Source organism: Schistocerca cancellata, chromosome 3, assembly GCF_023864275.1.
Source record: "Schistocerca cancellata isolate TAMUIC-IGC-003103 chromosome 3, iqSchCanc2.1, whole genome shotgun sequence".
In the NCBI taxonomy this organism is placed as follows: domain Eukaryota; kingdom Metazoa; phylum Arthropoda; class Insecta; order Orthoptera; family Acrididae; genus Schistocerca; species Schistocerca cancellata.
In genome coordinates, this window is record NC_064628.1 from 109,414,612 (window position 1) to 109,428,441 (window position 13,830).

The window sequence follows — 13,830 nt, forward strand, 5'->3', positions numbered from 1 at the left end:
TGGACAGTGTCTTGAAAGGAGGATATAAGACGAACATCAACAAAAGCAAAACGAAGATAATGGAATGTAGTCGAATTAAGTCGGGTGATGCTGAGGGAATTAGATTAGCAAATGAGACACTTAAAGTAGTAAAGGAGTTTTGCTATTTAGGGAGTAAAATAACCGATGATGGTCGAAGTAGAGAGGATATAAAATGTAGACTAGCAATGGCAAGGAAAGCGTTTCTCAAGAAGAGGAATTTGTTAACATCGAGTATAGATTTAAGTGTCAAGAAGTCGTTTCTGAAAGTATATGTATGGAGTGTAGCCATGTATGGAAGTGAAACATGAACGATAACTAGTTTGGACAAAAAGAGAATAGAAGCTTTCGAAATGTGATGCTACAGAAGAATGCTGAAGATTAGATGGGTGGATCACATAACTAATGAGGATGTACTGAATAGGATTGGGGAGAATAGGAGTTTATGGCACAACTTGACTAAAAGAACGAATCGGTTGGAAGGATATGTTCTGTGGCATCAAGGGATCACCAATTTAGTATTGGAGGGCAGCGTGGAGGGTAAAAATCGTAAAGGGAGACCAAGAGATGAATACACTAAGCAGATTGAGAGGGATGTAGGCTGCAGTACGTACTGGGAGATGAAGAAGCTTGCACAGGATAGAGTAGCGTGGAGAGCTGCATCATGGGAGACCAAGAGATGAATACACTAAGCAGATTGAGAGGGATGTAGGCAGCAGTACGTACTGGGCGATGAAGAAGCTTGCACAGGATAGAGTAGCGTGGAGAGCTGCATCAAACCATTCCCAGTACTGAACACCACAACAACAACATTTATTAGAGAAATGAAGGAGCGTGTTACGAGCATACAGGTTTATTCATAGTGTACCTAAAGTACAACCTCAATCGTAATACAGCAAAGCAGTATGATGTATGATGTAATAAGATTACTATGCATTAATGTGACGGTGTGAGAGAGAGAGACAAAGATATTTTTTATTACTCTGTGGTGTAGTGCGATTACATATATATTCTTAGATGGAAAGCTCTTACAAGGGCGATGTACTTGAGGACAGTATTATGGAAATTGAAGAGGATGTAGATGAAGATAAAATGGGAGATATGATACTGCGTTAAGAGTTTGACTGAGCACTGAAAGATCTGAGTAGAGACAAGGCTCCGGGAGTAGAAAAAATTCCGTTAGACCTACTGACGTCCTTGGGAGAGTCAGTCTTGACAAAACTCTACCACCTGGTGAGCGAGGTGTACGAGACAGGCGAAATACCCTCAGACTTCAAGAATAATGTAATAGTTCCAATCCCACAGAAAGATGGTGTTAAGAGATGTGAAACTTACCGAACAATCAGTTTACTAATTCACAGCTGCAAAATACTAACGCGAATTTTTTACAGACGAATGGAAGAACTGGTACAAGACGACCTCAGGGAAGATCAGTTTGGATTCCGTAGAAATATTGGAACACGTGAGGGAATACTGACCCTATGACTTATCTTAGAAGAAAGATTAAGGAAAGGCAAATCTACGTTCCTAGCATTTGTAGACTTAGAGAAAGCTTTTGACATTGTTGACTGGAATACTCTCTTTCAAATACTAAAATTGGCAGGGGTAAAATACAGGGAGCGAAAGGCTATTTACAACTGGTAGAAGCCGACCTCGGGGAAGATCAGTTTGGATTCCGTAGAAATATTGGAACACGTGAGGGAATACTGACCCTACGACTTATCTTAGAAGAAATATTAAGGAAAGGCAAACCTACGTTCCTAACATTTGTAGCCTTAGAGAAAGCTTTTGACAATGTTGACTGGAAGTCACTCTTTCAAATACTAAATGATGCAGGGGTAAAATACAGGGAGCGAAAGGCTATTTACAGTTTGTAGAGAAACCAAATGTCAGTTATAGGGGTAGAGGGGCACAAAAGGGAAGCAGTGGTTGGGAATGGAGTGAGACAGGGTTCTAGCCACTCCCCGATGTTATTCAATCTGTATATTGAGCAAGCAGTAAAGGAAACAAAAGAAAAATTCGGAGTAGGTATTAAAATCCATGGAGAAGAAATAAAAACTTTGAGGTTCACCGATGACATTGTAATTCTGTCAGAGACAGCAAAGGATATGGAAGAGCAGTTGAACGGAATGGACAGTGTCTTGAAAGGAGGATATAAGATGAACATCAACAAAAGCAAAACGAGGATAATGGAATGTAGTCTAGTTAACTCGGGTGATGCTGAGGGAATTAGATTAGGAAATGAGAAACTTAAAGTAGTAAAGGAATTTTGCTATTTGGGGAGCAAAATAATTGATGATAGTCGAAGTAGAGAGGATATAAAATGTACACTGGCAATGGCTAGGAAAGCGTTTCTGCGTGTGATTCAAGTTGTCGTAATTTATGCTTAAATTTACTAACACATATTGAAGGTCATAATCATATTTTATTCCCAGTTTTATTTGGTACTGAGCTGCATCAAACCAATCTTCGTACTGTACATCGCAACAGTAAAAGATGTTGTTGGGGTCATCTTCGACAGGCTAATTCCACCAAGCATGACATGATGACATGAAACTACTGCTGTACTTATTTCTTGATGCGTCAAAAAAAATCTGAAATAACTGAGGTAGTTGCCCCAGAGTAGGACAACTAAATACTTCGGTTAAGAGAGATTGTTCCTTATACAAGACGATATTTGAAACAACATCAATCAATAAATTACGATATCAATAGGAATACTATGTCTAGTTTGCAAAGCCATTGGTTCAGAGTATCTGAATTTATATTTGTGCCAGTACTCCCCATATCAAACAAAATTGTTCCATACGATAAAATCCTATTTAGTTTCTAGCATTTGTAACGTCCCCTTTGAAAAATTACGAATGACAGAGCTGGAAAAACTCTTACGATATTTGATACAGAGACAGCTGAGTAAAGCTGAACGTACTCAAGACATTTCTCTCTTTACTTATTCTGATCGTCACTAAACTGACGCACAACATTTTCAGCGCCACGCAATCTGACTTTCAATAATCCCTAGAAAAGAATGCCCCTGACTAACAATAACCTATACCTTTCATGAATCACTTACCTCACGGAAATCTTCGTTACTCGAAGTACTACAATACAGCGAGCGCCAATACTGCCAGCAAAATAAAATATTCTAACTACTGAAGGCACTAACTACTGATAGGCATAGTTAGCAAATGAAAGATTTTGATAGAGAGCAAACAATGTATTTACTTTAATAGCGTTCAAAAGTCATTATATATATATATATATATATATATATATATATATATATGTGTGGGTGTGTGTGTGTGTGTGTGTGTGTTCATGACATCCAATCTTACAAATTTCCTTTTTCTGCCGGACACACGTCCAGATCGTCCGCTCTCAAAACTTTTCATCTCTCTCCCCACATCCACCCCTGCTAGCAGCTCACCTCCAACTGCACAACGCTACGAGCTGTTAACATCCAACTGCCCAACGCTACACAAGCGAATATTCCAACAATGAGTCCAACCAGCCACAGACTGCACACAGCGTTGTCAGCGATTTTCATACAGAGCACTACGTGGCGTTACCAACGTAAGAACCTAAACAGCTTACTTACACATTCTAATGTCAGTCAGTACTAAATATTACATTACAAACGTGATTTTCGTGCATACACAAACGGTCCTCTGTGAGGAGGCTTGCATTTCTACTACTTTGCGCTAAATCACGCAGAAAATTAGGGTTCAACCTAAATTAACAACATATTAGATACAACATGAATTTAAGAAAAAACATATGTAATAATTATGACGTAGAACTCGATTAACGCCGTAGCAATGAATTCATTAGTCACTACATTGACAGAAGTTGCCCCAAATGATGGTGGACAGTGTGTGCTTATCAGCATCGAGCAGGGCATGAAACACATCGTCTGTCTCACATGTTATGTCGGAGTATTCGTTTGACATGGCGACAATATCAGTTTCAGGCATTTAAAATTTTCGGTAGTGTCAGAGTTATCTGTTTTTTCGTGTACAAGTAGGTTGCAACCGCGCTTATGGCTTTCTTTTAAATTACCGTATTCATTTTTAATTTAGTAGCGGAATATTCTCAAAACTGGCACTTGTATATAAGAAAACATGCTGGGAGATCGGAGAAGGTATATCGACTAAAGTTACTGATTTCCGAATCTACTTGCCAAAGAATCGTGTAAGAGATTTGTAAGAAGGCTGCGTAAGGAAAAAAAATCGCGTTTTACCGTCATTCAGACAGTAAGCTGAGGTGGGGTAGGTTCTATATAGGGGTGAGCGGGGCTAGAAGTTACCGAGGTAAGTTGTTCCGACTGAAATAATTCCGCTAGGGGAAGAGAGATGAATATGAAGTAAACACGTCGTGAAATCAAACGCCACAGCGCACCGACAGCAGCCATCGTAAACGGGATAGTGGCCCCTAAACACCGGAACAACAGCACGTGCGTCGCTGGTTCACGTAAGTAAATATTTTGATATTTGGTGTTTTATATCTATCTCACGAATTTTAACTGGTAGCATTTAGTGTTTCAGTGTTTTATTGTAAGAATTAATCTACAGTTGTGGCGCACAATGGGTAATTTGCCTATGTTTCGTAACGTAGCCAACATCTTGCTTTTATTTTAACATGTTTACTGCGTGAAGAGTTTGACAGAGCACTGAAAGACCTGAGTCGAAACAACGCCCCGGGAGTAGACAACATTCCATTAGAACTACTGACGGCATTGGGAGATCCAGTCCTGACAAAACTCTACCATCTGGTGAGCAAGATGTACGAGACAGGCGAAATACCCTCGGACTTCAAGAAGAATATAATAAATCCAATCCCAAAGAAAGCAGGTGCTGACAGATGTGAAAATTACCGCATAATCAGTTTGATAAGTCACGGATGCAAAATACTAACGCGAATTCTTTACAGACGAATGGAAAAACTGGTAGAAGCCGTCCTCGGGGAGGATCAGTTTGGATTCCGTGGAAATATTGGAACACGTGAGGCAATACTGATCCTACGACTTATCTTAGAAGCTAGATTAAGGAAAGGCAAACGTAGGTTTCTAGCATTTGTACACTTAGGTAAAGCTTTTGACAGTGTTGACTGGAATACTGTCTTTCAAATTCTGAAGGTGGCAGGGGTAAAATACAGGGAGCGAAAGGCTATTTACAATTTGTACAGAAACCAGATTGCAGTTATAAGAGTCGAGGGGCATGAAAGGGAAGCAGTGGTTGGGAAGGGAGTGAGACAAGGTTGTAACCTCTCCCCGATGTTATTCAATCTGTATATTGAGCAAGCAGTGAAGGAAACAAAAGAAAAGTTCGGAGTAGGTATTAAAATCCATGGAGAAGAAATAAAGACTTTAAGGTTCGCCGATGACATCGTTATTCTGTCAGAGACAACAAAGGACTTAAAAGAGCAGTTGAAGGGAATGGATAGCGTCTTGAAAGGAGGATGTAAGATGAACATCAACAAAAGCAAAACGAGGATAATGGAATGATCCTGAGGGAATTAGATTATGAAATGAGACACTTAAAGTAGTAAAGGAGATTTGCTATTTGGGGAGCAAAATAACTGATGATGGTCGAAGTAGAGAGGATATAAAATGTAGACTGGCAATGGCAAGGAAAGCGTTTCTGAAGAAGAGAAATTTGTTAACATCGAGTATTGATTTAAGTGTCAGGAAGTCGTTTCTGAAAGTAGTTGTATGGAGTGGGGTCATGTATGGAAGTGAAACATGGACGATAAATAGTTTGGACAAGAAGGGAATAGAAGCTATCGAAATGTGGTGTTGCAGAAGAATGCTGAAGATTAGATGGGTAGATCATATAACTAATGAGCAGGTATTGAATAGGATTGGGGAGAAGAGATGTTTGTGGCACAACTTGGCTAGAAGAAGGGATCGGTTGGTAGGACATGTTCTGAGGCATCAAGGATCACCAGTTTAGTATTGGAGGGCAGCGTGGAGGGTAAAAATCGTAGAGGGAGACCAAGAGATGAATACACTAAACACATTCAGAAGGATGTAGGTTGCAGTAGGTACTGGGAGATGAAGAAGTTTGCTCAGGATAGGGTAGCATGGAGAGCTGCATCAAACCAGTCTCAGATCTGAAGACCACAACTACAACACCATTTCAGCAGGTATGAATGCGGCTAGATGTTGCGGTTTTCGGGGTCACGTTGTGACCTCGCAACAACTTGCCCTAACTCATGCATCTGAAAAAGTAAACATTAGTACAGATACATGACAAATCGTTGATGCACCAGGGCCATCAGGAGTTGTTAATCTGCCTGCATCTTCTGGTGCCACAGAAGAACAACTCGGAGATTAAGTCCTTTTCTCTCCAGAAGTAGTACGTCCATTTCCGAAGGCACCGCCAAGGATTGGAACAAACAAGATACGTCTTAGATAATCCACTATTTTGACCGATACTCCAGTAAAACAAGCATTAGCGAAAGAGCAAAGCACGAAAAGGAAAGTGAACATCAACAATGAAAAAATGAGAAAAAATAAAGGAAAAGGGAAAGATAAAACAAACAATGGAAATGGAAAAGGAAAAGTCAAAGGGAAGGGGAAGTCTGTTACACGACAGGTTTTACAATCGAGTAGTGAAAGGTCTGCGAGTGAAGAGGACAGTTTATAGTGTTACTGTCTAGTGTACTGTGACAGTTACTCTGATTCACGTTCTGGAGAAGGATGGGTTCAGTGGCAAGAATGTAAGAACTAGGCCCATTCCGGATGTAGGCAGAATCAAGCCTTATTAACCTACCTATGCCCGAACTGTGATTGTGGTACATCTTCTGACGATTAATTAATTATAAGTATATATGTTTTCTGCCTATGACGGCAACATGATAGATATTTTCAGTCTAAGACAAAACCAATGTGATTGAGGACTGAATTATCAGGGCTGAGTAGTTACAAGTTACTTGATAAGCTGTTAATTACTAAAGGCTTAATAACTGTTTAAGCACAAATTATAGTTACTTGTTATATAACTTACAAATGTGTACCTGATGATTCGTACGACATTGTCGATTATTACTTAAATAGACAGACATGGTTTAATAATTTATTGTTTTTTATTTCACAAATAATGTCTTTAAAAATATGGTAACAGTTTACCCCGTCTTGTTAACAATTTGCCCCAAGTCAGGGTAAGTCGTTATTTTACGGTTTTATACATTAAAACGTAATTAATAAAAAAATATGACAACAAATGACCCAAATAACTGTCTTAACATCAAAGTTACATATGTAAGTTAATTTTGATTGCATCGCAAAAGTACTAAAATGAAGTATTCTAAACAAATTTTGAGGTTAATTTAAAATCGGAACTTAGAGCCCCGCTCTCCCCTAGTTCCGACTGAGTCTACTTGCTCATTTAATTGGTATCCGACTGTGCAGCTAGTATCAAATGTTTATATTACCGGTTGTGTTTGTAGTTGTTGATCGAGTAGAGAACACTGTTACAGAAACCGATTTCGTAAATTTACAGCTAGTTAACGGTTTCTGTAACACGTTAATAGCATTATTACTACGTAAATGTATTTAATCATAATTTTTCTTGGTTAACTCTCCCTTGTCTCTAGTAGTAAGGCTAAGTATTCCTCTAATACTGTATACTATGTCATTTATAGGATAATGATGCCTGTACCGCATTGTCTTACAGTGCACAGAGTAATTTAGTATTACGATGTGGAGTGTGGCTCTACTCATAAATCTTAGGTTTTTTGTATTTACCTTTTCCTTTACGTACTGGATTACTGACTCATAAAATATAGCAAAAAGGTACTCCGTTAAGCGAAGAGGAATGCGGGAAGTACACCGTGCGGCGAGGCAGACGTGTTGCACCGTTACGGTGTTACATCCTGGTGCAGCTGCATGAAGCACATGCTATAATGTATCACTAACGCGGAAGCTTTAAATAATTCTGACCTCTTACTTTGTGCTGATCAATGGTAGACGTTTCATGGCCTGTTCTGTGCCCGTTTTTCCATACAAATGTGTCCGCATGACTTCGTTCCGATATGGCGCTTACGCTATTCGTTTCATCGCTTGACGATAAAACTGTCATCAATAGCTGTCGCCAATCGGCTGGGACATGTGAATAACTGAAAGTATAAAATTTTCTTCAAGTCTAGAAAAAAAAGACGTTACTTAGTTTGTCCCCTGGAAACATTCTCTTGTCATTCTTTTTGCATTTATTCTCATTTCCGTCGAATGTTCGATATAGCCGTGATGTACTCCCTTAGCTCCGATTGGTTAGCTACGAGGACACGTGACTGTGCACCTAAGTCTGATTCGGCTTTTTGGTAAGCTATGTTTTAACTTCAGATTAAACTCGTAAGTGACAGTAATTCCTACCTCTACTTTCCAACGTTAAGACTGTGACTAATTAACAACCAACGACGAATTATATTGTCTCTGTCAGAAGGCTATCAGGCAGTTAATACGGAATTCGAGCGTGCACTACAAACTGAATTATTGTGATAGGTGCCGATTTAAGAAAAAAATTCTGAACGGTCGTTTTACCAAAGTTACGCTTAAAGGGATGTCACCTAAAAACCATTTAAAGAATTACGTAGTGATAATCTGTATAATTATTATTCAGAATCAATACTGAGACTAACAATGTCCGATGCGGACAAAATGCAATGGATAACAGAACTAAAACAGTTTTAAATCATTTTATACTTGTTAAACAATATAAAAGAGAACAGTTCAGAAATACTGCATGACAACCCGACGAAAGAATCAGCACAATCACAAGGTAAGAGCAAAGCATCAAAATATAATACATATTATTTGTGCCTGAATCTCCTTTTAATCGGACATTGCGCGGTTCCAGTATATTCCAAACAGCCACGCGATAATGAGATTTTTCAGGGCTTCATTTCTCGGGTTCTACTGACCGCAGAGATAAAGGGTCAAATGTCTTCGATGACCTCGTCCTAGGGGGGAGGGGGGACCCTAATGTGCGTCTGTCGGAAGAACGGGCACACTAGAGCTATGCTGTAACACAGGGTGAAAACTTAAACATTACACACTTCCTCTATATCATGCAAATTGAACAGCTCAGTTGGTTCTTTTGCATTTGGTGTGGCCTAGGGTGGACATCAGGCATCTTATAAGAGCAACTAATGTTCATAGGCAGCTGGTGAGAAAAACTCGAAGACCACGGTTTTTAGGTTCGAAACTTACCATGAGTGGGGATGGACACACTATTTATATTCGTGGCAAATCTCCGAAATTTTTATCATACCTGTTACTGAGGTTTACTGTACTTATCCACGTAAAACATGCTCGAAATAATCCGTTTTAATCATCGTAGAGAGCACATGTCAAGGGTTCTATGGGTATCGCAAGAGTTCTGAGGTCATCAAACAACGGGCTGCAAAAGGCCTTGAGACCTTAACAAGCCCGCAAACAATTTCAAATAAATGCCAGAAATTACATACTACTGGAAAGACTACAAATTCAGTAAAGTATTTCTAATAAAACTTTTACTCTTTTAAGATACAAATCGTAAGCCGGGTGTTTTCGATGAACTGCCACCTATGAGCAGTGTCCAGAAAAAATGTAAAGCAAACGATCTCGCCTTAACCTTATGTTATGCGTACTTATTTTTTGTTTATATATGTCACAGTATATAAATAAACTGTCAAAACTTTACTGACCTATAAATTTTGTTTTATAGAAGCAGCATATCCTGCTGCTGCAAGGGGAAGAAGGAAACCAGAGGGAAAAAGCTCCTTTTGAACCACAGAAAAGACCAATATGCTCTTCTATAAAAGACTTTGACAGAAAAGTGTGAACTAGCTGCCTCAAACATCAGTCCGTTTTCCTCACCAAAAACTTCGGTATGCGAACGTATTCGTGCTTTTTTGTGCTGAAATAGATTAGCAGAGAAACAGTGACGGGGAAAATGAAGAAAGACAGTGTCGATCCGAGATAAACAGAAAAGACAGTAATGGTGGGAGAGAGAAAGTAGCAGGGAAAGAAAAGTTAGGTGGATCGAGAGAGAATCATTGATAGCAAAAGAGAGAGGAGACGAAGGAAATGAAAGATACAGATGAGTGGAGACCATACACAGGTTTGGAGCATCAGGGCTGCACCTTCCCAGGTTGGGTAACTTGAACGCGCACGTACAGACGAGGGCACTTTTCGGGCGGAAATTTTAAACACCTTATTGCGGAAAAAGTAATTTCTACCTCCCAGAACTTTATAGCTGTCGAGATATGGCGAAAACAATGGCTGTGGAAAAGCAAGACACAATGAGGCAGGGTAACTGTAAAAGGAGACAGTGGAGTGGGATATCTGCGTCAGCATGACCACTCTGCAACTCACACTTTAGTGCCTGTCAAAGGGTTCATTGGATAACCTGTAAAATAATTGCCTATTATTCCACTCACATAAAGCGCACGGAAAAAACAAACACATATTTTTCCGTTCGAGCTCTGGTTTCCCTTACTTTATTATGACGATCGTTTCTTCCTGTGTAGATCGGCGTCAACAATATATTTTCGTATTCGGAGGAAATAGCTGCTGACTGAAATTTTGGGAGAAGATCACGCCGCAACGAGAAACGCCTTTGCTTTAATGATGTCGACCCCAAATCCAGTATCATGTCCGTGACACTCTCTACCCTATTTCTCGATAGTACAAAACGTGCTGCCCTTCTTGAACTTTCTCGATGTACTCCATTAATCCAGCATAGCAAGGGTCCCAAAGCACGCAGCAGTACTACAAAAGAGGACGGACAAACGTAATGTAGGCAGTCCCTTTAGTAGGACTGTTGCATCTTCTAAGTGTTCTGCCTGTAAAACATGGTTCACCTTCTCCACAACATTTTAGGCTGTTCGTGATTGTGATTTGTAGGTAATTATTTCAATTTATGGCCTTTAGATTTGACTGATTAATGGTGTAAGTGAAGTTTAACGGATTCGTTTTAACTTTCATGTGGATGACCTCACACTTTTCAATATTTAGCGTTAACTGCGAATTTTCGCACCCTACAGACATCTTTTCTAAACCGCTTTGCAATTGGTTTTGATCTTATGATAACTTTACTAGACGATGAACGACAGCACCATCCTCAAACAATTGAATACGGCTGCTGATATTGTGTCCTAAATTGTTTACGCAGATAAGGAACAACAGATGGCCTATAATACTACCTTGGGGAACGCCAAAAATCACTTCTGTTTTACGCATGATTTTCCCTCAATTAGTACGAACTGTGACCTCACTGACAGGAAAGCTTGTGAGGCACAGTGTCAAAAGCCTTCTGCATATCTAGAAGTACGGAATCAATTTGATATCCTTTGTCGATAACATCAACACTTCGTGTGAGTAAAGAGCTAGATGTGTTTTGCAAGCATGATGTTTTCTAAATCCATGTTGGCTATGTGTCAATAGACCACTCTGAGGCAGTTCATAACGTTGGAACATAATATACGTTCTAAATTCCTGACTCATATCGACTTTAATGATATGGGCCCTCTAAGGCGCTGCAGTCATGGGCTGTGTGGCTGGTCCTGGTGGAGGTTCGAGTCCTCCCTCGGGCATGGGTGTGTGTGTTTGTCCTTAGGATAATTGAAGTTAAGTAGTGTGTAAGCTTAGGGACTGATGACCTTAGCAGATTTCACAAACATTTGAACATTTGATAAGGGCCCGTAATTTTGTGGATCACTCCTATTGCTTTTCCTGAATATTGATGTGACCTGTGCACCTTTCCAGTCTTTGGTACGGATACTTCGTTAAGCGAGCGGTTGTATAGGAATGTTAAGTATGGGGCTACTGAATCAGTATACCTTTGAAAGGAACCTAATTCATATACAGTCTGGACCGGTGATTTAAGTTGCTTCACTGCTACGAAGATCTCTACTTCTAAATTACTCTTATTGGTAGCTATTTTTGATTCGAATTCTGGAATATTTACTTCGTCTTCTTTGGTGAAGGAATTTCGGAGTGCTGGTTTAGTAACTCAGCAGCACTGTCATTCATGGTATTTCCATTACTATCGCGCAGAGAGGACACTGATTCTGCCTTGCCGCTAGCATACTTTACATACGACCAGAATGTCCTTGGATTTTCTGCCAGGCTTAGAGACAGAGTTTCGTTGTGGAACCTACAGACACATCAAAAAAAGGTTTGCATCACCCCGGTTCCCAGAACTCCTGAAGATGGACGTTGACTGTGGATATTGTATCACAGCCACAGTCCCTTTGATGTTCAGAGATGTCACTAAACCTGCCCCAAGATGCTTGAGCAGCGCCTATTAAACGGATGGGGTCCTACAGCCGATCAGTTCCAGTCATTCCACCAGGAAGGAGGTACATGGCTCGTGTTGTCTGTAGTTCAACCATGCCTAGAGATCAATAACGCGGTTCGATCACGTCCTCATTCTTACTTTGTGCCAGGAATGTCTCTCAACAAGGGAAGTGTCCAGGAGTCTCAGAGTGAACCAAAGCGATGTTGTTCGGACATGGAGGAGATACAGAGTGACAGGAACTGTCGGTGACATGTCTCACACAGGCCGCCCAAAGGCTACTACTGCAGTGAATGACCGCTACCAACGGATTATGGCTCGGAGAAAACCTGACAGCGACGCCACCATGTTGAATAATGCTTTTCGTGCAGCCACAGGGCGTCGTGTTACGACTCAAACTGTGCGCATTAGGCTGCATGATACGCAACTTCACTCCCGACGTCCATGCCAAGATCCATCTTTGCAACCATGACCCCATGCAGCGCGGTTCAGATGGGCCCAACAACATGCCGAATGGACTGCTCAGGATTGGCATCACGTTCTCTTCACCAATGAATGTCACATATGCCTACAACCAGACAATAGTCGCAGACGTGTTTGGAGACAACCCGGTCAGGCGGAACGCATTAGATACACTGTCCAGCGAATGCAGCATGGTGGAGGTTCCCTGCTGTTTTGGGGTGGCATAATGTGGGGCCGACGTACGCTGCTGGTGGTCATGGAAGGCGCCGTAACGACTGTACCATACGTGAATGCCATCCTACGACCGATAGTGCAATCACATCGGCAGCATATTGGCGAGGCATTCATCTTCATCGACGACAATTCGCGCCCCCATCGTGCACATCTTGTGAATGACTGCATTCAGGACAACGACATCGCTCGACTAGAGTCACCAGCATGTTCTTCAGACAGCAATTCTATCACCATGCCTGAGATAGATCGAAAAGCGCTGTTAATGGACGATGTGACCTACCAACCATTCTGAGGGATCTACGTCGAATCGCCGTTGAGAAGTAGGACAATCTGGACCAACAGTGCTTTGATGAACTGGTATATAGTATTTCATGACGAATGCAGGCATGAATCAATGCAAGAGGACGTGCTACTGGGTATTAGAGGTACAGGTGTGTACAATCTGGACCGCCACCTCGGAAGATCTCGCTGCATGGTGGTACAACATGCAAATTGTGGTTATTATGAGCAATAAAAAGGGCGGAAATGATGGTTATGTTGACATCTAATCCAATTTTCTGTACTGGTTCCTGATCTCTCGGAACCGAGGTGATGAAAAAAAATTTTTATGTGTTTATTGTATATCTCGTATTGAACTCCAATCTAAATTTCGAGCGTCTGTAAAAGATCGCTAATCTTGGGAACTGTGTCTTCATTTGAAATTGGCATGCTTTCTACGTTGTTTCTGCAACAGTTCTTCGCCCTGTTTTGTGAACCATGGGACATCAGTTCCGTCGTTTGTTAATTTATTTGGTATAAAACTCTTAGTTGCTGTCGATGCTATTTCTTTGAATTCCAG